Raw genomic sequence first — 26,958 nt, 5'->3', positions numbered from 1 at the left:
GAATCCAAATATGGTAACAAGTTCGCTGTTACTATGATTTGTGACTTTTCTAAATACCTGGTAACAGTAGCTGTACCAGATAAATCAGCAAAAACTATTGCTTGCGCTATTTTTGAAACCTTTATATTAACATATGGTACAATGAAAGCTATTAGATCCGATTTAGGAACGGAATATAAAAACGAATTATTCTCTGAATTGACGAAACTTTTAAAGATTGATCATGATTTCTCAACAGCTTACCACCACGAAACTGTTGGTACTGTTGAAAGAAATCATAGAGTCTTTAACGAATACTTACGTGCGTATCTGAATGAAACGTATTCAGATTGGGATACATATTTAAAATACTTTACATTTTTACACAATACTACAAGTAGTTCGGTTTTTGATAATAAATTTACTCCGTTTGAATTAATATTTGGCAGAAAAACTACAATGCCACATGAATTGCAAAAAGAGCAAATTGATCCGATCTATAACGTAGAAAATTACGCAAAAGAGCTTAAGTTTAGAATGCAAAAATCGCATAAAATGGCAAAAAATTTGATTAATAAGCATAAGATTAGAAATAAAGATTTATACGATAAAACGGCTAAGTCTTTAGATATTAAAATTAATGATAGAGTTTTAGTACAAACAGAACCAAGAATAAACATAAAAATATATATCAAGGTCCCTACATAGTAAAGAATATTGATGGGCCAAATGTAACTATTTGTGAAATAAGTAAAGAAAACGAAAAAATTGTACACAAAAATCGAGTACAAAAAATTAATTAATCTAATAATCTATTATTAATCATATAAATATATTTTAAAACCGCCAATGAAGGCTAAAAAAAAAAAATGTAACAAACAAATATACATTTAAGCAGGTAGATTTTACAATAAGAAAAAAAAAACCGGTTTACTTCAAACATTAAATTCAATATTTTGAACCAACTTTTATATATTTCACTTTATTCAAAATATTACTTTCATTTTTAATCATCTTTTTAGAAGTTGCACTGCGATGAACGAATGAGTCCCGGGTTAGAGCACCCTAATGCTAGCAAACTCCTTCGTTCATAACATTACAACAACATATTAGAGCCTAAAGAAGAATGTGGCAAGATTAATTACTAATCTCACCAAATTCTTCTTTTCTAAAGGGGGAAGATGTAGTGCCAAATTAAAATACATTAAAATAAATTGTAGATGGCAACCCTCTTTGGAAATGTCCAAGATGCAACCATACATCAGATGCACTCGGCATCACTAAAATTGTTAGAGTCGAGCAATTTGGAGAGTTTCTGATTGGTTGAAACTGCCGTTGATCGACGCCATGATTTATTTTCGACGCCATCATTAATTTCGTTGCTAAGCAACGTAAAGAAAAGCTGCCTAGCTACATAGTTGCGTTAGCGGCAGTTTTAGTTTAGTTAGTTAGAGTTGAGAGTTGAAGTGAACCGGCCGACCCTTAAGTACAAAAAGTAAAGGACTAAATTGAAAATCAAAAAATTACAGTTAGTGAAACTAAACCTGAGTGTGCAAATAAAAAAAAAGGGAAGTTAAAGGTTTAAATAAAAGAACATGTACATTACAAACAAAAACTAAATAAATTCTATTGAAAAAAACACAATGCAATAAAAGAATAATTGGTGAGTGCGGGTGTTTGTTTGTGTGCGCATTGGGCTGCACACCCACGAGCAAGCGTGAGTATGAAAAAGTGTAAAAAGAAATGGTTGGCGATGAAAAACCAACCGCCACACCGGGTCTTCTAGTAGTATATATAATTAGTTCATACACATATACACGGAACATCATTATAGTTAATTGAGCCACTTAGTACATTATTTACATATCAAGATGTATGAACCTTTGCATGTATACTTCAACATTGCGATTGCGAAGATTGTAAATTACCACTGCTCATCGATGTACGACCACTCATTATCATATCCGACTGTACACGCCCGCTAGGTGCACGTTGTTGATTTGGTGTTGTTGGGGTACTACTATAGATCGCAATAAAATTCGTACTAGAATTTGTTGAAGAAATAGAACCACGTGATGAATCTGTGGAGATGGACGATGTTACCGAGGAACGTGTTGTTGGTGTCGTTGCAGATTTTTGTCGTCTCTTTATAAGGGTATCGATAATTTGTGGTGGTGGCATTATGTTATCTTTCGAGCCCCAGGATTTGTGCAATTTTTCCAATTGATGCGTTAAATTATTCATATTAACAGCAATACTGGCACGCGACCCAATAGTTTACTATTACTACTGTTGCTACCTTTGTGATGGTGTGACGTTCCAAACCCTGATGGTTTCGTCTTCATCATCATGGGATTCCGCATAGTCCTACCACTTTGTGGAAGATGACGACGACCTTGTAGATGGTGTCGGTGAGATCGCTGGTGATGACGATTTGCCATTGCCGCGTGAGAGAGTGTATACCCATTGCCCACTACCAAGAAGTTGCTGAACGCTTCCGTTGTATTCTTCACTCGGACATTCAAATAACCAATCCGAAGGAATCCCGAATCTTTTTCGCCTTTACGAAATTGTGAGAGAATGAATGAATAAGTAAGAAATTAACTCAAATAAGGTTTGCGAAAGTTTCGAGACGTATGCACAGCAACGCCAAAAGCAGTTGATAAATGTGGCTTCTTAGTCTACTATAGGCTTGAAAACTAGAGTTAAGTCAATATTATTGATACACCCTGAGACACGAATAAATCCGACCGGTTGTGCCCACTGAATAATTCAACATTTCGGGTTTTTTTTAAACATCTGGGAGAAGTTTTTATAGCTTACTATATTTTTTCTCCCCTACTTTTCCATTTCTCCCACTTCGAATAATCCTCCTTATCACTGGCTTTATACTTATAATCCTTTCTCTCGCTCCCCCTTTCCCTTATTATCTCGCTCTCCTTATTCAATTCCTTATATTTCATATTCCCTGCTCCCGCTTCCTCTTGAGCCATAAATACGAGTTTTTTAATATTGTAATGTGCGCAGCTTATTTCCCGAAAAAGGCTTTAGATATCGACGCAGCACCCTATCGCAGAATTTTATTGAAGAACACCGCCTCTTTCAGTTTTTCATTGTGAACACACTATCTCACCTGACAATTGCTGACTGAGATAGGGTGCTTTCGAAGTGGCAGCTAAGATACAAATATCAGTTCTTTAAATATTTATGTGGGCGAAGGTCACCGCACTATCCGCTTAAAGACGAAATTCGTTAATAACTCATTCATCTGCAACCAAGCATTTATGGAGAGAAAGAAGCATATAAGCGCGACAACCTCCTAAGAGATTTTTGGAAGAGCTTTTCTTACAATTAAAGTCGTGCACCTTTTTTTTAATTTTGCTTACAATTTGGCGGGACGGGACCTACTTAATTTATGCCAACTCCGAACGGCATCTGCAAGGCAGATGAGTTTTCACTAAGAGCTTTCATGACAGAAGTACATCGGAGTGCTTGCGAAAACACTGCCGAGGGGCGACCGCTTTAGAAAAATTTTCTTCTAATTTAAAAAACTTGTTTCTAAAATTTTGATGTTGCTTTTGTCCGGGCGTGAACCCGGGATCTTCGCTCCGTATTGTTCGAAGGACTCAAACTCACCGTTAATACGCTTATTGGACCTTCTACAAGGTCAGACAGACATGGCAAGGACCTGTCGGAGCCGATGCTAGAGAAAATTAAACAACAACTTAGCAATATGATGATGACATTAACATAATCGGCCTAAAGTTCTACTTTGAACTGGAAAATATAGTTTGATGGCGAACGAGGAGGAGGACAAAACGAAGTATCTGCTGTCGTCAAGCAAAGTGTCAGCGCATTTGCGTTTTGGCAGGCATGTCACTGTTGATAGATATAAAATCGAAACTGTGAATTATGCAAGGTGGGAGTATACGAGGGAAAAGGTTTCAGGAAGAGTTACGGATGAAGATTTAATGATTTGCTGTCAGTGATGTTGGTAATGCATCCACTTTTTTATTGTCTTCTAGGCTTATCAAACTATAAACATGACAATAAGTGGAAACGTCGAAACATTCTACCGAAGACATTAGAAGGAATTAACGAGTTCCCAAGACATAATGACGTCTCTTTCTAGAAATCGCATGTCAAATAACCATTTCTAAAAAAACAAACAAAAAAAAAATACTTTGACTCAATTTTCAAGGATAAAGTGGTTTCTTCAAATTTAGAGGTGATCTTTTGCAACTTTTTTAATTGGCATGGAGACCGAGTCCAATGCACAACCGTTTCATATAGATAAATAAATAAAAACGTTTTTCGAATGTCCGAACTTCACCGAAATCTTTGATGCAATTAATCGCTGGAATGCCTTGGCACGGAAAGCCCCTTCTATATAAAATTATGAAAGATAAGTTGAATGTATTATTTCTTAGCTAACAATAGAAATAGAAATTGTATACATAAATCCTTGTTGTTGAAACAGGAAAAGCTTGTATGAAACTGTGCAAAACATCAAAAAATGTAATAAAAGGGTTTAGTAAGAAATAAATTAAGTAACATAAAGTAACATAGCATAACATAACATAGTTAAGAACTCACGACGAATCGGTAAATGCTTCTAACGTTTGCTCAAATACTAAATCCTGAACCTTTTTACGTCGGCAATGCTTTGGTGCACTGCGTTCAACTTGCCACCAGGGGCTTAAGGTGCCAACACCAGCAGTAGCAGCCATATATATACTATATATACCACCGATCTGTATGATTTTTTCAGACAACAATATATGCTATATACGTAAGCATTCGTTGAAATGTGAATCCTCTAGCTCTTAAAATAGGGCAGTAATTACGAAAAGTTTCTTATCTGAACAATCGGTTGTGGGGGATATATACTATATATACGACCGATCTCATCAATTTTTTCAGGCAACAATATGTGCAATATACGAAAGTATGTGGTGAAGTTTGAAGCTTCAATCTGTTAAATTGAGTAAGATATTACAAAAATCCTCTTTTTCTGAAAAATCGGTTGTATGCTATAGTGGTCTGATCCGGCCGGTTCCGACAAATGTCTAATCGGACACCCAAATACACCTGCTCACCAAATTTTATCAAGATATCTCAAAAATTGAGGGACGAGTTTGCATACAAACAGACAGACGGACAGACCGACATGGCTAAATCAACTCAGCTCTTCATCCTGATTATTTCGGTATACTTAATGGTGGGTCTATCTATTTTCCTTTAAGGACTTACAATTTTGGGTTTCGTGACGAAATTAATATACCATTTCATTTTCATAAAAGGTATAAAAATAGGTAGGTACTTTGTGTGAGGATAAAAAGCTTCACGTTTTTTGTGGTCTGCATGTAAAAACTATGAAAAAGAATCACGTATTTCAAAAATATATGACGTAAACGTAACTATTTGATGAAATTTGATGAATTTTGAAGCTTCTATCCGTTAAAAAGGGGCAAAAATTACAGTTTATATGAAGTATATAATATATATACCACCGATCTCTATGATTTTTGCCGACAACAATATATGCTATATACGTAAGCATTTGGTGAAATTTGAAGCTTCTAGCTGTTAAAACGGGGCAGAAATTGCGCAAAGTTTCTTATCTGAACAATCGGTTGTATGAGATATATACTATGTATACCACCGATCTCAATGATTTTTTCAGACATCAATATATGCTATATACGTAAGCATTTGGTGAAATTTGAAGCTTCTAGCTGTTAAAATGGGGCCGAAATCGCAAAAAAAAATTATATATATACTATATATACCATCATATATATATTATATATATCACCGATCTCTATGATTTTTTGAAACAACAATGTATACTATATACTTACGTAAGCAATCGGTGAAATTTTAAGCTTCTATCCGTAAAAAAGGGGCAAAAATGACAGTTTATATAAAGTATATAATATATATACCACCGATCTCTATGATTTTTTCAGACAACAATGTATACTATATACTTACGTAAGTAATCGGTGAAATTGGAAGCTTCTAGCTGTAAAAATGGGGTAGAAATTGCGAAAAGTTTCTTATCTGAACAATCGGTTGTATGAGATATATACTATATACACAACCGATCTCTATGATTTTTTCAGACACAAAATATATGCCATATACGTAAGCATTCGGTGAAATTTGAAGCTTCTAGCTGTTAAAATGGGCTAAAATTGCGAAAAAAAATATATATATATACTATATATATATATTCTATATATACCACCATATATATACTATATATACCACTGATCTGTATGATTTTTTCAGACAACAATATATGCTATATACGTAAGCATTCGTTGAAATTTGAATCCTCTAGCTCTTAAAATAGGGCAGTAATTACGAAAAGTTTCTTATCTGAACAATCGGTTGTATAAGATATAGACTATATATACAACCGATCTCTATGATTTTTTCAGACACAAAATATATGCCATATACGTAAGCATTCGGTGAAATTTGAAGCTTCAATCTGTTAAATTGAGTAAGATATTACAAAAATCCTCTTTTTCTGAAAAATCTGTTGTATGGAGGATATATGCTATAGTGTTCCGATCCGGCCGGTTCCGACAAATGTCTAATCGGACACCCAAATACACCCGCTCACCAAATTTTATCAAGATATCTCAAAAATTGAGGGACTAGTTTGCATACAAACAGACAGACGGACAGATGGCCAGACGGACATGGCTAAATTAACTCAGCTCTTCAACCTGCTTATTTCGGTATAATTAATGGTGCATCTATCTATTTTCCTTTAAGGACTTACAATTTTGGGTTTCGTGACGAAATTAATATACCATTTCATTTTCATGAAATGTATAAAAACGGGAAAAAGGTGAAAAAAGTAAAAAAGTCATGAGCCAGAAAGCAAAATATAAGAAATTAGGTATTGAAGCGAACAAAAAGACCAAGCAAAGGTTGAATGTGGGACGATAGGCAAGAAAGTAAGGTAAGGAATAATAGGTAAATAAGTTACAGGTGGACTGTTGAAAAGATAGCAAAAACGGTGGGCAGGAGTAAGGAAACGGAATACAACAGGAGAAATATTAACAATTACACAGGTTTCCAGAACAAAATAAATTCATAAAAGTAAAAAAACTCACAAGGAAATTGAATAGATTTAGACTCCAGTTAAATTACCTTAACAGGCTAAATTTAAAATTTGAACTAATCAAACTCACGTAATGAAATCGTGATTAAAACTAACTAAAACAATATCAGCTAAGTTCAACAAAATTCAAATACAATATAAAAAAAACAATATAGATTCCGGCAGCGGCGCACGGATAACTCTGCTCCCTTCTTGGCCTCTCTCCTCGGGCTTGCTTTTCTACTCCAATTAGTGTTCCTCCAGGCTATGCTCAAGTGTAATGATTGCGGTACCAGGACAGGAGCGCTCAGATGCCCCTTTACTCCCTTGACGTATAGCCTGGCACCGTCTGTATGCTTCCCCTTCCTCTATATGAAATACTACCCCGCTTTTGTGTGTTTAGACTGTGTTGGTGGCTGGTGTGGCAAGTTCCTTTAATTTTAATACTACCTCGCCTTATTTTTGCGTTTGTGGCTCGTGATGGCGGCAACTTCATATTTTTGCGCAGCAATCTAAATGTGCAGAGGGAAGAATATTAGGGACTAGGGTCATGGCGAACGAGAAAGATACATTAGGGTGCAAATGGACTCACTATATTTATTGAATGTCATCTAGTTATGTCATTTTATTTATTTATTTGATTTTTTTTATCTATATATTTAAGGTTATCTAGGTATTAGATTTTACTCAAATTTATCACTTTACGTATCTATGTATGTTATTTTATTTTAATTAGTTTTATATCTTATTTTATTTTATAATTTTAACTAATTTATTTTAATTTAATTTTACTTTTAACTTTCATTATTTTATTTTATTTTTTTACTTAATTTTATCTTTGTATATAATTTCATTTATTTCACAAAATTTTATTGATTGTAGGTATGTAATTTTATTTAAATTAATTTTCACATTTAACATTTTTTTTTAATTCTTACTATTAGTCCACATGCACCATGGACTGGGGGAAAGGGGTTTCACTGGACTCACCTGGGGCTGTTGTCAAGCAGGGTATGGGATCCCGGTTCCTCCTTGGGATTCCGCTAAATTACCCGTTAGCACGGTTTTATGAAAAAAACGCGAACTTTTTTTCCGCAAAAAAAAATATACATAATTAAAACTTGCTTCCGCACTCACTTAAGTCAACTTTTCTTTTGAGACATTCTCTGCAATCGTTTGGTGGTCGTACCCCATAAATCAAAAGCCTTTCTTTCTCACCACTTTCACTCAAGAACGAAAGACACCAATACATACAATCCTATTTTGGCGGGAAACGACGGATATAAACTTTCACGAACTAACTTCACGTATACTAACTTCACGTATACTAACAGATTCATGTTCGAACATCTATCCATGTGTTTGCTTCCTACCAGTTACTAACACATGTAAACGTAGCTATGCTGGTATATGCACCCAGATACATACGTAAATGTTTGAACATCCTTACCATCGCATTAACCCACAGGCTGCCGCTACAACCACCAAAACCAACAGCTGTTTATTGTTAGAAATAAACACTTGGTTGATAGCAGTAATGAAGCGTAATTAATCAGGAATAAATTATATGGGCGGACGCCGTGGTGTGATGGTAGCGTGCTCGGCCTGCCACACCGAAGATCCTACATCAACATCATTGAATCATACATTTGAGTCCAGTTAGAGAACCGCAAGTTGTTAATTACATTTTTTCAACTTAAGTAATAGCATATTTTGCTCTTTTGAGGAGTGCGCTATGATTCTCGAGTTGAGCCACTGTTTCGAAACAACTTTTGAGATTTTAGAAGTATGCCTAGTTATAAACATGAGCTCTAAGGGTACTCAAGCCCAAATGCTTGTTGGGTATATGACGCTATTTCGTATGAACGCAAATAACTAATAGGTTAACTAGAGTTTAACCCTGGCAGAGCGGCCGCTTAAGCTTAGCTTAAACTTCAGTTAAAGTCGACTGAAAAACTGTAGAATAAGTTTAAACGTAGTTTAATTGACAAATTGAGTTGAACTTGTTCTGAAAAACCGGGCTTTATATCGGTAGTTCCTTTTTGTATCATGTTCTATTCATAAAGGGGGGAACTTTAAAGCTATGTTTAAAGTTTGATCTCACAACCTAAGGCATTTGCATGCGTCACATCTCAAATGAATACAGCCAAAGTTTTTTTTATTTTAAACGTAGTTATATTTTTTATTATTTATTTGTAAATAACACAAAGAGAAATATTGCCATTTGGACTGCTTATTGAAATATCACCATATCTCCGCTGCCGTTCCGAGAACGCTCTATCTTAGCATAAATTCTATGCTTTGACGTGAGCTAGGATGTTTATGAAAAAAGATCTGAAATGGGGCGTTCAGCCGAGTTAGGTGAACTCAGCAGTCGATTTAAAAAAAAACACTTTGCAATTAATTGTATTTCGCAAATTCTAGAAAAGCTCGAACATACTTATTTTTTACACTTGTATATAAAGTCGACTTATAGAAGTTCATCCCACCTACTAGCACCGCACCAAGTTTTCCTTCCGCAATGGCCGGTGCACCAGCATCTCCCCAACATGTATCACTAGTCCCTCCCAGATATCTTAAACAAATTACTATTGTTGGGAAATTTTTCCCTGCTTCCGCATAAAGACGCGCATAAAAATCTTTACATTCGTTGATTGGGGTTACTACAAATTCAGTAGATTGGAGTATATCCGAAGCTGGCCCTATGTATCCATCTTTCGGACCCCATCCACTAACTTCCAATTTTTTGCCCACGTCTAATTCAGTTTCGCATAAAGATATTGGTTTTATAAATGGGCTTTTGGTGAATGTTCTTTTTAATACAATCACGACTATATCAATTTCTTCCATTCTCGGATGATTGAAATGACATGGACGAATTATACGAGCCGCAGCGCTATTTTTTCCTGCTATATTCAAATTGGCTGTACCAGCATTAACAGTGATGTCAGACAGGAGTACACCTTCCAAGCAAAATTCAGATGTCAGAACCTTGTTCAAAGTGAGCAAAGTACCAACGCATCGATAACACTCGTCATTACGTATTGCCACCAAATACGGTCTATTCGAATCTCTGCCTCCTATAACACGATATGTCGAATTCGTATTAATCAAAAGGCTGCTAAGGACGACAAGCAATATCACGAAAGAATTGCGTAAGTTCATTTTAATTTATGATTTTCCGTCTATTTTTTAGTTTAAAGTGAAGGAAGTCGAAATATGTGGGTGCTATTTATACAAAATTTTGTTGTGTAAATAAAAATGAGTTTTGAATTGGAAAAAAGACAGCCTCTAAATTTTTGTGATTGTAGCAGCATAAGTGTGACAAGAAAACATTTTAAATTAGGTACATTCGATTAATGAATACAAAAACAAAGACATTAACACAGCGATATATCAGCACTCTCATGTTTTTGAGTGTACCCAGCCTGTAGTAGCCGACGTGGTGCTGGGTACTGGGTTCAACTCCCGGGCAATCTAACATCAAAAATTTAGAAAAAAAGTTTTTCTACCCGGGGTCACCCCTCGGCAGAGATTCGTCAAATTCTCGGGGTGTATATCTGCCATGAAAAGCTTCTCAGTGAAAATGCATCTGCCTTGCAAATGCCGCTCGGAGACGGCATAAAACATGTTGGCCCAGTCCCGCCAATTTTTAGGAAAAATAAGAAGGAGCACTACTCAAATTGAAAGGTAAGCTCGGCCTTAAATCTCTTCGGAGGTTATCGCGCCTTGCATATATTTATTTAATTGTTTACTTATATACAATGATGGAAATAATAATTGAATAATGCGCCCTATAAAAATAGCATTTAAAGGTTGTTCTTTTGCGAAGAGGTGAAAGAGTAGAGGTTTGGAATGGAAAAAATTATAGGGACAAAACGTGTTTATTGATATTTTTGCATTATAAATGGTAAAGAATTGCTGCTGAAGCTTCTTATAAAGCCCTGTGGAACTGCACTTGTATATCCCATATATGGAGCACTAAGAAAATATTTAAGAGAAAATATCGGTATTTCACTTTTAGAAATAAAAACGCGCCACAACTCTTCTTTTATTGTAGATAAGTATAAACTTTATTAAGTATAATTATTGTATATACTCGTATTAAGAATGTCGCTTTTATTTATTTTAAAGGTTTATTCGATAGGGGATGTTTCCATTTAATATAAATCTTGTATAATTCTTTCATCGTGAGCTAAATTGGTGATACAGAACCTTTAACCTTTGTTATTTTGTAGTCGTAGATAAGTTTTCGGCATTCGTTTCTGGCAAGGATGCTCAGGGGGCTCCTGGAAGGAAGTGCATTGGAGTGAGGGCTAATAAATCACTTGGATCATGTGACATAGGAGAGACAGGGGAGAATTAAGCACTGCTTTTATTCGAAAGAGGAGTGTTGTGAATTCTTCGAACGTAAACCTTTGATTTCCTGTGGAATGGGTCTTAAAGATTTTTACCGCAGCTTCCTATAGGACGCCTATGTTTGGGGCATTTATGCCCCCTAAACTGCCAAGGAAAACCTGGTACCGCAAATCTTTCAGATACATCTACAGTTGCTTCTTTGATGAATATTGCGAGCTCTTTTTTTGGAATAGCTCGATTGGCACCAACGAATGTCTCTTCATTATCATATATTACTTTGCCCGGTAATCCGCGTCGTCCAACGAAACGAGAGAAGGCTGCCCTGAAGACCTCAGTTGTCTAACTTTTGCAAGACTCGAGAAGGACCGTTTTAGTAGAGAAGCATACAAATACGCAAACGTATGCTTTTGCGTATGAAGCTTGTCGCAAGGGGTCTTCTTCCCCATAAATGGACCAGCGAAGTCAACACCAGTGACGTAAAAGGACAGCTAGTAAGTGACACCACATTCGGGGCATAGCGGCCAATATTTGCCAACACATTCTTTGCTTATATATCGTGCGCGCTTTGCAGTTGAATATGTTTTTTTTTACTTCCTGCTTGAGTCTGGAATGTAGTTTTCCTTCTGTATCATGTAGGTCATTAGTTGCTTTTCGCCATGGAACAAAACTTTATGGAGCAAATCTAGAATCAGGGAGCTGAACTTCTAGTTGTCTGGGATAATAATTGTACAGCGTACTTTAGATCTCATATTAGCATTAACTAAACGACCGTCAATTTGGGATTTAGGGTCCGAGGGGAGTTTTTCTTGCTGATAGGGTTTGATTCTTCTAACTGAGTGATTTCTGCTGGGATATGATGGCTTTGCATTAACGTTATGAGTTTTATTTTAGCGTCGTACCCGTGAGTGGGGGCTATCGAATTGGATATCGGGTTGTTTTGAGTGTGACGGATGAAATGGCCCTAATGTGTTTTTTCTCTGGAGGGGATGGGTTGGAAGGGGTGTATTTTAGCCAGATTGTGTTCGGCTTAAAGAGCTGTTGGAGTCCATTCCAGTCGGTTCCTTCTTACCAGAGCTGTTGGAGAAGGACTTTGGCTAAAATCATTATTGGTGATAGCCATTCTGCCGCTACGGCTGAGAGTATTTGCCGTTTTCTATTTGACTTAAAGTCGGGAACTGGGTCGTATTAGTACGAAAACCACTCAGTTAATGCGTTCCATCGAATTCCTCAGGTTTTAGTAGTGTCATGGAATTTGAGAAATTCTGTATCTAGGACATCAGAATCTGGTATTGATTCCAGTCTTTTTGTTTGATTGCGATTATTTTTCTTAGATGAAAGCTTATTAATTTTTGAGCTTCGATAGTTTGGGTCACAGAATAGAGAGTGGACTGTATATCGTGTCCGCCAGAGAGGACATCATCTACGTAAGTTTCTCGTAGTAAGATGTTAGAGGCGAGGGTTTTTTCATTTGTGTTTTTTTTTTCTTTTTTCCGAAAGTTGCGGTTATTTATTTTGAAATCTGCTTTCGGATTGTGAGGGGCTTTCCTAAAGAGAGTTCTTTGGAAGTATTGATCTTCTTATTTGACTACGATTTTGCAATACATTTTTTCGAAGTCGTTTTCGAAAACGAACTTGTAGAGGTGCTGTATATAATGCGTCTTTCAGGGAGTCGCCTGTTGTGGTGGTTTAGAGGGCCTCACAACATTGGCTCTCGATCTTGATCGGGTTGCTGGGGTGTCTTCCTATTCGCAAAAGCGCTTGAGTAGGCTGCTGAGATCCGGTTATGTTGCCTCACTGACTTAAGTGGTGAAGACCGATACTAGTTACAGGACTGCTCCCTGGGTACCCATCCGAATCTGAGCGACAAGGGTTTCTTGGGGGTTATACCGTGATAACCATGTCGATTTTTGTAGGGTTCAGCTGACTTTGGAGACTTTATTAGTTGGGATAAAATTAGTGAGTTTGTGGGTAATTAGCATTGGTACAAATCCTTTGCTTAGATCAGAGGAGCAAAGTGTGACCTCGCAAGTTGTTGGATTGGGGATGCCAAAAACGTTTTTGAAAGCCTTGGTCAATGAGCGCACGAATTTATGATATTGCCTCGCGTAGTATATAGGGACGATTGCCATGGGGAATATGGTTGTTTCGCAGCTGCCAAGAAATATGCTGACACTGTGTGGGGAGTGGCATCCTGAGATTTCTGCGTCGCTGTGTCACCTATCATGGTTGCTTACCATTTAGAGTAAAAATCCTCCATTCTATTACTTTCGAAAATTAAAGTGTCAAGACTTGAGTCGGATCCACCAGCGAGAGATTAATTTCTATTTTCCAATCCCAATTTTTGATAAGTGCAGAAAAATTACTATTAGTATTTGTGAAGAAAATTGTATATATATCGATGTGTTTATATCCACATTAGAGCGTGCAAATTTTTAAAAAGGGCTGTACAAAATAAAATCCACACAATCATATTTTTCTGACCACGAGCAGTAGACCTATATAGGTGATACACCTAAAACAAAAAAAAAAAAACAAATAACAACACCAATGCGATTATACATGTAAAGTAAATTAAAATAGTAATACAGGTTATTGAGTCATAAAATGTAATTTATTGCAAAAACCTTTAAATGTTATTTTTATAGGGTGCACTATTCCAAGGAAGATATTTAAGTTCTGCTGATATAATTGATTTAGTATTTGGGAGTAAATTGTCCGTATTCTTCTTTCCATCACTGTAAGTATTTGCACAATTGATTTGGTATATTAATTTGAGAACGATTATGTGATGTGTGTACAATGACTGTATTTTTAAGGAACAAATAGAGAAAAGTACAAAGGGAATACTTAATTAGTTCTATCTGTTTACAAACTGCTAATTAGTTCTATTGTGTTCTCCTCCCACAAAACCATAGGTGGGGGCAGTGCACTAAATTTTGATCAACAACACTGCTCGAAACTAAATGCGTTGACATAATCAAGGTCTTGTATTAAGTGTTAATGGGATGTTAATTTGCTACCGATTTAAAATTTAATGAGCTTAATACTGTTTTCTCATTTCACCTTCTAATTAAATCGTAAATTTTTTGCTTTCACACAGAAGTAACTGTTCGATTAGTATGAAGGATGAAATGTCAAGCGAATAAAATGACAATGCTATATGACAGACAATCATGGCGGAATGATACAAGGTGGCAGCATGGTGACATACCTACAAACATAAATAAGAATTCCATGTACTTTGTTTTTGTAAATTCGATGGACAAATGTCAACATCGTACTGCGGCGGAAGTTGATGTATCAAATCAAATAAAAAAAGGTTATAATCAGCTGTTCGATATGGCCACCTTGTATCGTTCCGCCATGTAGACAATGACATTTACTTTGACAAATGACATTTTTAAGCACTGAACACACCAAAAACTGAGAAACTGAACGCTGCAAACAGAGTTGCATTGTGCTTTTGACTTCATTAGGCATTCGATTAGCTACTAATGAAATAATTATAGATTCGAATTTTGTAGGGAAGATTGAGCTCACTAAGCGTCTTAATGTAGAAAACTGCCTTTATTATTCAATAAGCCGTCTGTGTGAAAACAGTATAAGACGGCATCTATAGGAATATAGAAATTGAGTTTACTTATGTATACCTCTTTGTCATCATCAGCGGTGGGCACCACTACATTTACACAGTTACCAAATTGGGAATGAGTTAGTAAACAATAACGCGTAGCGATCACGAAAGCAAAATCAATTATTTATTTAGTTTGATTTCAATGCTTGAACGGTAAGCACGTGTCACACGCATTCTTTGGTACTCTGTTTTAATCGCGTGTGCGACACTTTCTTACTCTTGGACCATCGAAATCAAACTAAAAGAGCTGTCGTTGATTTTGACGAAGTGGCCGTTGGGCTCTTGCTTATCGTATACATATATGGTCGCTTAGTAGGTGCTAAGCTCACGCCCACCCCGGGTCATCATTCAAAAATAGTTTTTAATTGGACGCTAATAATTAATTTCAATAAAGCAATAAGGAGACTGGAAAAACCTTGTCCATACAGTTCAGCTTAAATTTGCAAATTTTGATAAATAAGAATGTATTTCCTCACATTAAGTGTAGCATAAATTCGCGAATTAATCGAATGTTATTATTTTTAAATACAACCACACATAGAGAAGAAATATATATATAAGATTGATTAAATTAGCTTAGTGCACAAACATTTGTATATACATATGTACATACAACCATACAAACATACCAAAAATAGAGGCGCTATTTCTATTTGGTTGGTACCAGAGATCTGCTTTGAGTATCAATAAAATTAGTGCGTTTAGTCATGAGCCAAAAAATTGTGTCTAAATGTGTACTTAGCCAAGTACAGACAAATAATATGAGTGACTAGCACATAAAATAGAAAATGCATACGAGTGCCCCGCAACACATATGTCCCATATTGAGTATAAACTGATGGCATAGTCGCTTTAACTCAGTAGCACTTTGATTTCGTGTGTAATACACTGTATACTTCGTTTATCATCTTTTTTACTTTGGCGCTGTATTCAGTTTAGTTTCGTGCACATCGTTGTGTTGCTAACGCCAGTAGACTGATATGACTATATTCATTTTATTGCACTATTAGTCTTACTTATTCCAATTAGTGTTTTCGTAGAACACAGTTGACCTTCTTGCTCAATAAGTCAATTGAGTACTGAACTGCTTCGTGGCTTATGAGCGGTTATTCATTTTACGAAGCATGACTGTAAATGTGTGTTAGTGGATATAAGTGCTTGATGTTCTTTGTTTACATACGCACTAATACTCATTTTTTACTTAGTCCACTAATAACCTTAAAAGATGAATAATTGCAGCTCACTGGTTGGTACATATGTACATCCGTATCTATATGTTCATTCCACTCAAAGCCAGTTTGCGCGTTCAAACAATGATTCAATCACAAGAGGTTTGCTCGACAGACAATTTTTTGACAATTGCGGCCATTTTGTTCCCAAATCGAATTGACATCCGTTAACTGTGTTGTTTCTTTGCGAATTTTCGAAAAATATTAGTAGTGCAATTAAGAAGCAATCCGTTTACAAATTCCGGATAAGTACTGAACTGCATAATTCCTAAGAACATTTTTTTAAATTTTACAGTGAATTTATTAGCTATGCCTCGATCCATTAGTATGGCTGAATATTGAACATAGGTAATTTTATGAAAAGTGAGGACACCAAGAAATCCTGCACTTTCGTAAACCTATTGATATACGAAACCTAAACCAATTCAAAATTCATCGTTCAACGTCAAAAGCTCGATTATTAAATCGATTCGCGTAAAAATGTCATTAGTAAATAATGGAGATGCCATAACGAAATGTACTCATTGGGCATGTTAACTTATTCATTATTATTATTATTCTAGAACAGGAGTCTACTGCTAATACGCGTCCAAAAATGTCGAGAGAGGTGACCTCGACGGCGGAAAAGCACAATTGTATCTCTGTCCGGAGATAATTGCAGTTGAAGTTGTCAATTTTCATGTGATTGTTATAATGTTTTTGTGAACTGAAAAAGATGTTGTGTACAAAGGGATTTTGCACGCATTTAATTTTGATCCCACCTCATTGGTCTAAAATTTTTATTTCCGCCTTCGAATTATCGTTATCGAGGTCAATACGCGTCTTTTGACACTTCTATCGATATTTTTGGGCGCGTATTAAAAGTCGACCTTCTGTTCTATTGCCTATGTGCATGTCCGTATGTTCGGAACATTCGTCTCCATTTAAGAATTTTGGGAATCGGTTTACATTTGATATACTCGGATTTCGTGAGGTAGTATCAAATGAACGTATTCCGAATATTGTTAATTAACGGTTTATCCGGAACGCTTCAATGAATACTTAACGGAAAAGAGCGTTCCGAAATTTCATAATAAAAAGGTGAATGCTCCCTGTGTAGCAGGACCGCACAAAAACTTAACTCTTCCGTCAAAATCAAGGTAGGAATATAAAGTTCTTAGACAATAAGCCATTTTCTTTTACTTTTGTTTTTGTCAGTTCATTGCGGCTGCTGAGTAGCGTATCACACCATATCGGCTGCTTGTTCAAAATCTCAAAATATTTTTCAAAAATTTCCCAATTCAGGATTTGTCACAAAACCGCCCTATTCTACTCTTATTGCAAAATGTATTGAACTTATGCTCAAATTTTGGGAGAAAATTCTAACGTACGGCATTCTTCAAACAATTTCTGAAAGAATGACCAAACCAACATAACTTTATCAATTCACGAAATATTTAGTAGAAAATGAATTATTTCCCCAAAAACTTTTGGCATTTACAAATTTATTATCACTACAAATATACTACCAAAGATACTTTTCTACTACAATTTTCACTGAAGGGGGTTGAATTATACCCCGTTTTCCTTACTTCGTAAAAGCAAGCCGTCCAGATTTTTCAATTTGGGAGTGTCAAAGATCTGTCATCATTGGAGAACAAAGCTCTAGTAATTGAATCATGCGTTCAAAAGGCATTTTCAAAAATGTGACTTTTGTGTCACATTTTTTATACTCAGTGTCGAAAAAAAATTTGATTCAGCCATGTCCGTCCGTTCGTCTTCCCGTTAACACGATAACTTGAGTAAATATTGAGATATCTTCACCAAATTTGGTACGCGAGCTTATATGGACCCAGAATAGATTGGTATTGAAAATGAGCGAAATCGGATGATAACCACGCCCACTTTTTATATATATAACATTTTGGAAAACACAAAAAACCTGATTATTTCGTAAATAGTACACCTAGAATGCTGAAATTGGACATGTGGACTGATATTAAGACTCTTAATAAAAATTTGAAAAAAATTTTTAAAATGGGCGTGGTACCGCTCACTTGTGATAAAATCAATTTCACAAATATTATTAATCATAAATGAAAAAGCGTTAAACCTGTCGTAACAAAATTCGGTGAGGTTCCCCTTACTATAAGAAATGCTTTCAAGAAAAATTAACGGAATCGGTTAAGGACCACGCCCACTTTTATATAAAAGATTTTTAAAAGGGTCGTGGAGGAATAAAATAAGCTATATATTTGCAAACAAGAGCTTTATATAAATGGTATTTCATTTCCCAAGTGGATTTATAACAATAAATAGGAAAACTTCAAATTTTAAAATATGGGCGTGGCCCCGCCCCTTTTATGACTAAGGAATTTTCTATGTTTCCGGAGCCATATCTCGAAGAAAAATTAACGGATCGCAATAAAATTCGGTACACAGATTTTCCCTATAGTAGGAAATATTTCTGAAAAAATGGACGAGATCGGTTGAAGACCACGCCCACTTTTATATAAAAGATTTTTAAAAGGGTCGTAGACGAAAATAATAAGCTATATCTTAGCGAAAAAGAGCTTTGTATCAATAGAATTTTACTTTTTAAATTGAATTATAACATTAAATTGGAAAACACTAAAATTTTTGAAAATGGGTGTGGCACCTCCGCTTTTATAACTAAGAAATTTCTATGTTTCGGGAGCCATAACTCGAAGAAAAATTAACGGATCGTAATAAAATTGGGTACACAAATTATACCTATAGTAGGAAATATTTCTAGTAAAAATGGACGGGATAGGTTAAAGACCACGGCAAATTAGATAAAAAACAAGTTTAGAAGGGTCGTAGACTAAAATAATAAGCTAAAACTTTATTTTGAATCAATGATATTTCACTTATCAAGTTTTATTGTAAGAGGAAATGGGTAGACATTTTTTTTTAAACGGGCGGTGCCACGTGTTATGTTGAAAAGTAATTTATCTGAAATGAAATGTATAATTGAAGCTCACGCTGAGTATATAATGTTCGGTTACACCCGAACTTAGAAACCTTTACTTGTTTAAATTTCACTCTCATAAATTTTTCATAACGCGCATAAAGAAGTATAACTTCAAAACGACTGAGCAGCGCCGAAAAAATGCGGAAATACCAGCCTTATCCAAAAATTGGTATGTCAACTCCTGGGAACTCATCTCAGATCCCTATTTAAAATGAACGAAATCTGACTATAACCACGCCCACTTTTTCGATATCGAAAATTTCGAAAAACCGAAAAAGGGCGATAATTCATTACCAAAGACGGATAAAGCGATGAAACTTGGTAGGTGAGTTGACCTTATGACGCACAATAGAAAATTAGAAAAATTTTGGACAATGGGCGTGGCACCGCCCACTTTAAAAAAAAGGTAATTTAAAAGTTTTGCAAGCTGTAATTTGACAGTCATTGAAGATATCATGATGAAATTTGGTAGGCACGTTACTCCTATTACTATATGTGTGCTAAATAAAATTTTGCGAAATAGGATGACGAACACGCCCACTTTTAAAAAAAAAATTTTTTTAAAGTCAAATTTTAACAAAAAATTTAATATCTTTACAGTATAAAAGTAAATTATGTCAAAATTCGACTCCAGTAATGATATGGTGCAACAAAATACGAAGATAAACGAAAATTTCAAAATGGGCGCAACTCCGCCCTTTTAGATTTAATTTGTCTATAATACTTTTAATGCCATAAGTCGAACAAAAATTTAACAATCCTTGTTGTAGGGACATAGATTCTATGACGATAACTGTTTTCTGTGAAAATGGGTGAAATCGGTTGAAGCCACGCCCAGTTTTTATACACAGTCGACCGTCTGTCCTTCCGCTCGGCCGTTAACACGATAACTTGCGCAAAAAACGAAATATCTTATCTAAACTTAGTTCACGTACTTATCTGAAGTCACTTTATCTTGGTATAAAATATGGCGAAATCCGACTATGACCACGCCCACTTTTCCGATATCGAAATTTACGAAAAATGAAAAAAAATGCCATAATTCTGTACCAAATATGAAAAAGAGATGAAACATGGTAATTGGATTGGTTTTTTGACGCAAAATATAACTTTAGAAAAAACTTTGTAAAATGGGTGTGACACATACCATGTTAAGTAGAAGAAAATGAAAAAGTTCTGCAGGGCGAAATCAAAAACCCTTGGAATCTTGGCAGGAATACTGTTCGTGGTATGACATTATAAATAAATAAGCGGTACCCGACAAAAGATTTTCTGGGTCACCCTGGTCCACATTTTGGTCGATATCTCGAAAACACCTTCACATATACAACTAAGGGCTACTCCGTTTTAAAACCCTCATTAATACTTTTAATTTGATACCCATATCGTACAAACACATGCTAGAGTCACCCCTGGTCCACCCTTATTGCGATATCTCGAAAAGGCGTCCACCTATAGAACTAAGGCCCACTACCTTTTAAATAATCATTAACACCTTTCATTTGATACACATGTCATACAAACACATTCCAGGGTTACCCTAGGTTCGTTTTGCTAAATGGTGATTTTCCCTTATTTTGCTTCCAAAGCTCTCAGCTGAGTATGTAATGTTCGGTTACACCCGAACTTAGCTTTCCTTACTTGTTTTAAATAAAAAGTTAGCACCGATTCATGATAAATCTATTACATGTTTATTCATTTATTAATATAGAGTTTAAACTTATTTTGTAAATAATTCATAAACTAGCTTTAAATTTCAGTTTAATCTCATAACATACAATTAAATTGCCTATACACATACCTTATTGATTAAAAGGTTCAAGAGGAAATTCGAAACAAAAAAAAAAAAAAAAAATGTTCCAATTTTATCACAAAATGTATCTATCTTTGCATTTAAGAACATCCCTAATGCTTAACATACTTCAAATTCAACAACCTTCTCTTTATTTTCCAATTTGATTGATATGTGCGAATTACCTGTAAATTTCATTTATAAGGCCATTGACAAGGTTAAGAAGGAAAATTTCAAACAAAAGGATTCTAATTAGAATCTAAACCTTCTAATAAGGTTAATTACAATTTTACAGTGGCAACCACAATAACTCTCAAGTAAAGCATAAATATGGAAAATTATGTAAAACTGAAAGAGAGTAACATGACACTCTAATATGCATTCCGTTTTCATGTTACTTTTCTTCTCACTAAGAAATTACATACACATATATGTATATATATAAACGTTCTGAGGTTATAAACAGTGTTGTCACTTCTAAAATCTATTTAGTGCTGATTTTCAAAAAAAAGGGTGGTAGATCTCCTAAAAATAGTGGTAGCATTTTCAAAAACATTAAAACCAATTTTTTTCAAATTATTATTATTCAACCATTAAAACGAACATAACAACTTCAAGTGCATTAACAACATACATATAAACATCTGTATGAAGAGTATGTATAGGCTTTAGACCTTATCAAATAAAAAAATATAATTAAATAATAGTGGGACTCTCACCTAGTTTTTAATTCTGAAGTTAGCAGTCGGTAGTTTTTAAGGGTTTTTTTTTTTAATAAACTATTTTAATATGTATTAAAGAACTAGTCTTAAAAGTTTGAAAATTTGTTTACTACAAAAACCTTAACAGCTGAAATTGATAATCAAATGCGAACTACCGACCAAGAACTTTAACAAACCATGCGTGGATACTACGACTAAAGTTAATTTGCAGTCTCCAAATATTCCATTTTTCATAACACATAGTTCAAACATATAATAATACTACTAAGAAACCTAAAAATAACAAATTATTTCAATGGTATCCAACGAATACCAATAGCCCGAATGTAATGAAATAGACTTGTTTGTGCATTAAAACAATTTATTTATTAAATCTTACAATTTTCATCCGTGACATTGAAGGCATCCATCGGATACTGCAATCGACGGCTGAGTGGAATATCGCTCGTGTCTCGGCTGTCAGTTCGAGAACGCCCTATCTGAGAATGTTTTTCAAAAACACCATATTTCAGTTTTTCTTTTGAAAACGACCTATTTCAGAACTCGATTGAAGAACGCCCAAAATGTTTTTCATAAACGTCCCAGCTTGTCACAAATTTATTAAATTTAAGCTGAGATAGAGCGTTTTGAAACAAGTTCTGAAATAGGGCGTTATTCCAAAATTTTTTGGGATAGGGCGTTTTCGAAACGGCGGCAGAGATACGGCGATATTCCACTCAGCAATCGAAAAATCAGATTATTACAAAGCTTTTGACACGAATTTCCCATCAATAAAGTTAAATTTTACATAAAATTGAATAATTTCTTTCGAAGGTACGTAAGTATCATAAAATCACACATTTCTTTGGTGAAAATTTGAAAAACTTATACAGAGTGTGCTTTACGTTTAATTTTCAACATACTTAAAAACCTTAATTTTAGGTCATTGTGAGCAACTTGAATAACATAGTCAAATGCAGGCAAATAAAAAAGTGGTAGATTTAAAAAAAAAAAAGTGGTAGGAGTGGTAGATCCGGATTTTAGCCTAAATAATGGTAGATCTTCCACTATAGTGGTAGAGTGACAACACTAGTTATAAATTATAAAAGAAACAATTTAAGAGCACTTACGTCTTACTCCAACGTCGTCAGCAGGCGCCAGATGAGCTGAGTTGGTAGCTGAAAATTTAAATAATTTTACCCTCTCTCTCTCTGCATTACGATTCTAATTAGAATCTGAGTTCCGTGTTGGTGTAATATGTATGTATATGAAGTTGCATCTTATAAGAAAATAAGAGGCAATTTGTCCAATTTAACTCTTGGAAAACAAATTTTTTTTCTTTTTTTTTTTTGAAATTTTAATTTGCTTTTAGATCAAAAATCTTCTTGAGGTTATTTAAAAAATGGAAACCAATGCAACCTTATCTTTCTTAGCTGAACTGCAATAGTGAGGTGGCATTTTAATTTATTAACCGATCATAATAATCTTTATATATCGTTTTTAAATTAATTATCTTTCACTTAGTTTTCCTTCTTCCTCTTCTTCATTAGTAAATTAATTTAGTTTATAATTGTTTTGCGTATGTAGGTAACACATTAAAATTTACATACAAACGTATGTATGTACTAGAGTCCTGCATGAATGCATTCACACGTGAATGTACAATGAGACATGCTGATACTGTCTCAGTATCCATTGTACTTCACGCCAATGAGTTTGTATTGTATGAGTGATGGTATGCAAAGAGAAGTTGTATGTACCCGCATTTTGTCTGCGTTGTACATGCGGGCATTCATATCATTACCAAAGAAATTCATACATACACATGTCTCATCGAGAAGCACAATGAGATAAACGTTGTACAAGTTGTACCAATGAATATACTATGAGTACTAAGTGCCTATGTATTTGTTTTCGTTCTAAAACAGGGGTCGGCATTTAGTGGCACAATTGTGCACACTCAATTCACACGTATTCTTATTCTCTTTAGTTTAGTAGTCACTGAGCATTTGGCGCAGTAACATCGATTGTGTGCGTCTCGCAATGTTGACGAATGTTATTAGCAAGCAACAGGCAAAGATCGTTTAATTTTTTCAATGCGCACAAGCGAAAAATATTTAATGTTGACCAATCCTTTTGCGCAAATACAATGTATTTAATTGTATAAACCTTTTCCTTCCCATTGTGCGCATTAAAAATATAATAACAAACAATCTTGTCTTGTCGCTTGCTAATAAGCGAATGAACTAAGCAAACCGATGCATCAAGTGATGTGCGCGATTATCCCGCTCTTACTAACACATCTGCATTTCCAATTTGCCGATGCCTGTTCTAAAACGATGTGTGCATTTATGAAAAGTTAAATGTTTGCGTTGAAACTATGAAAAACGTAACAAAAAATATAGGTATTTTTAAGAGGCGAATGCAAAATTTTTTAATAAGAAAGCAAAATACTAAATATCTTTTCTTAAGAGCTAATAAACGTTTACAAATCAGCCATGCTGGAGAAATTTGCAATGTTTCCCGCCTTTCATACAAAAATTTCAAAAATTAACAAAACTTCAAAATATATATTTCGCCGTTATCCCTGTTCACCATCAACTTCTTTGATGTATGTATAGAATTATCCTAGGCTTAAAGTCATTGATTAGTTGGTAAAACGTTAATAATTAACGATCCTGAAACATGTATGTTGTGCATCGATAATCACCATATATACACTTGTATGATGATAGACATTTGCCTGCCTGAAGGCCATCGATTATGGCCTTAAAAATGGGTTAGGATATATTTATGTGTATACATATTGCATTGTAGAAAAATTTCATTATCTATTTCTTTAACTATTTATATAATTTAACGCACTTCAGTATATATAGAATACATGTACATACGCTGTGAAAAAAAGCGCGGAATAGAACTATATAAATAGAGAAATTAACTGAAGAAAGATCATACCAATGGATAACTACATTGAAGTATCACCAACTAAACCACAATACTTTTTCTTAAGCCTTTTAATATTTAACAAAATAAATGAAAGGCGCGATAACCTCCGAAGAGATCTTAGACCGAGCTTCTCTTCCAATTTGCGTCGTGCTCCTCTTTATTTTCTCTACAAATTGGCCGGACTGGACCTACATGTTTTATGCCGACTCCGAACGGCATCTGCAAGGCAGATGAGTTTTCACTGAGAGCTTTTCATGGCAGAAATACACTCGGAGCGCTTGCCAAACACTGCCGAGGGGCGACCCCGCTTAGAAAAATTGTCTTCTAATTGAAAAACCTTATTTCTAAAATTTTGATGTTGCTTTTCCCGGGGTGTGAACCCAGGGCATACGGCGTGGTAGGTGGAGCACGCTACCATCACACCACGGTGGCCGCCAGTGCACAAATATATATATATATTATGGACCAATTAACATCAGCCAATTCACCGATGTCCGTAAAAAATCGCCAATTTGCCGAAATAAAAGAAAGAATAGTCAAGGGAGACGATAAAATCATTTTAACTGCCGGAAAGAGCAAAGTTTGGAATATTTTCGGCAAAGCAAATATTGGCGTCAGCTTTTTGGACAAAGTAGTAGCTTGCAAAGACTGCAGTAGCGTTTTAACCTTTACAAAGATCACATCGAATTTAGTCAAACAAAAGTGTTACAAAAATTTTACAGATCGAGTTGACAATAGGCGCCGAATAGATTTGATGACGAAACAAGAAAGGACGTTGTCCGATCTGTTACAGGATGAGTTGTAAAAAATTGCCGATCGTTTCAAATTGTCTAGAATGAAGGCCTGCAGGAGCCAAGTATGGTCCAAATGTAGACGTTGAAAAATTGCTACCACACGCTACCACTATATCCAGAAACATAGACAAGCTCTACAATATTTCCTTCGATGAAATGAGAACAGAACTAAAGGAACTAAGTGGCGGATTTCTTCGACTCACTTCGGATATATGGACAGACACTGTTTCAAAGCATTCCTACTTATCACTAACGGTTCACTTTATTACAAATCCAAAATTAGTCACAAAACTGCTTGCTTTTAAGTCCATGGACTCCGAGCCCTGTAGTAAGAATTGCCTATTTCAATACCCTGATTGTTTTTTCACGAACTTTTTCACAATAGATCAAAGAATTCTGCAAAATGTAACGGAAGCGTTGGACGAATTTGATTGCTCCTTGGATAAAGCCATTATTGTTACGGATAGAGGAACAAACATGAAAGCCGCTTTCCAACATCAAAACCACATATTTTGTATTACCCATTTATTGCACAACATCGTGGAAACATCTCTTAACCAGTCAGCCGATATTAGCGAAATGAAAGAAAAATGTCACATGTCGTCAGGTATTTCAAGAAATCTGGAGCCAATGCACAATTGACAACAACCCTTAAAAGCATTTCTCCGAAAAGATGGAACACAGTTTACTACATGCTCTCAAAAATAACTGGTCTGACGTTGGAAATATTTTGGAGGAAAATCGTCAACTGAGATGTATTAGTGGAATAAGCTTAAATGCCTTAACAGATATCCTTAAAGTGCTGGCTTATGTGAGGAAGCATCAAAAGATTTGGAAGGCGATAGCTATGCAACCTTACATTTAGTAATAGTACATGTTTACTACTTAATGCGACATTGTGAATCAACCAACGATGAGTCAGAATGCATACAAGATTTGAAGCTACGGCTGCGTACATTGCTTAAGGACACTTTACTTATTAATTTAACAATGATTCATAAAATAGCTCTATTTCTGTTCCCACCCACTAACAATCTCTCCCAATTTACTGCTGCTGAGAAAAATGAAATCAAAGAACATTGTAAAACTTTGCTTGAAAGGCTAATAAATGAAGACAGTTTGATAAACAATGAAAACTGTCAGCGGAATTCTCTTTCAAACAAAAAGAATGCCTATTTTCCGGATTTCTCCAAGCGTAGTTCACTAGGATTTAATCGGACATGTGTTGAAAAAATTATGTTTTTACATATCAATATGAAAAATATTTAGAACATATATAAAAAAAACTTACTTGCTTAAATAGTATAAGTTAAAGCTACTTAGTTAAAGAGATATTAATATCTAACATAAGAAAACGCATTAATATGAAAAATAAATAAAATCCTAAAATGGCACATTTATGCACTTTATTTTGTTATAATAAA

General features: G+C 35.1%; 1 pseudogene; it reads right to left on the bottom strand.

Annotated features, from left to right (window-relative positions):
* Nucleotides 1-1,875: 1,875 nt before the first annotated feature.
* Nucleotides 1,876-10,267, bottom strand: LOC137235855 (uncharacterized; annotated as a pseudogene).
* Between the last annotated feature and the right edge of the window lie 16,691 nt (nt 10,268-26,958).

This window comes from Eurosta solidaginis, unplaced genomic scaffold (assembly GCF_040869045.1).
Source record: "Eurosta solidaginis isolate ZX-2024a unplaced genomic scaffold, ASM4086904v1 ctg00001135.1, whole genome shotgun sequence".
Classification (NCBI taxonomy): Eukaryota; Metazoa; Arthropoda; class Insecta; order Diptera; family Tephritidae; genus Eurosta; species Eurosta solidaginis.
This window is presented reverse-complemented; position numbering and strand designations above follow the sequence as displayed.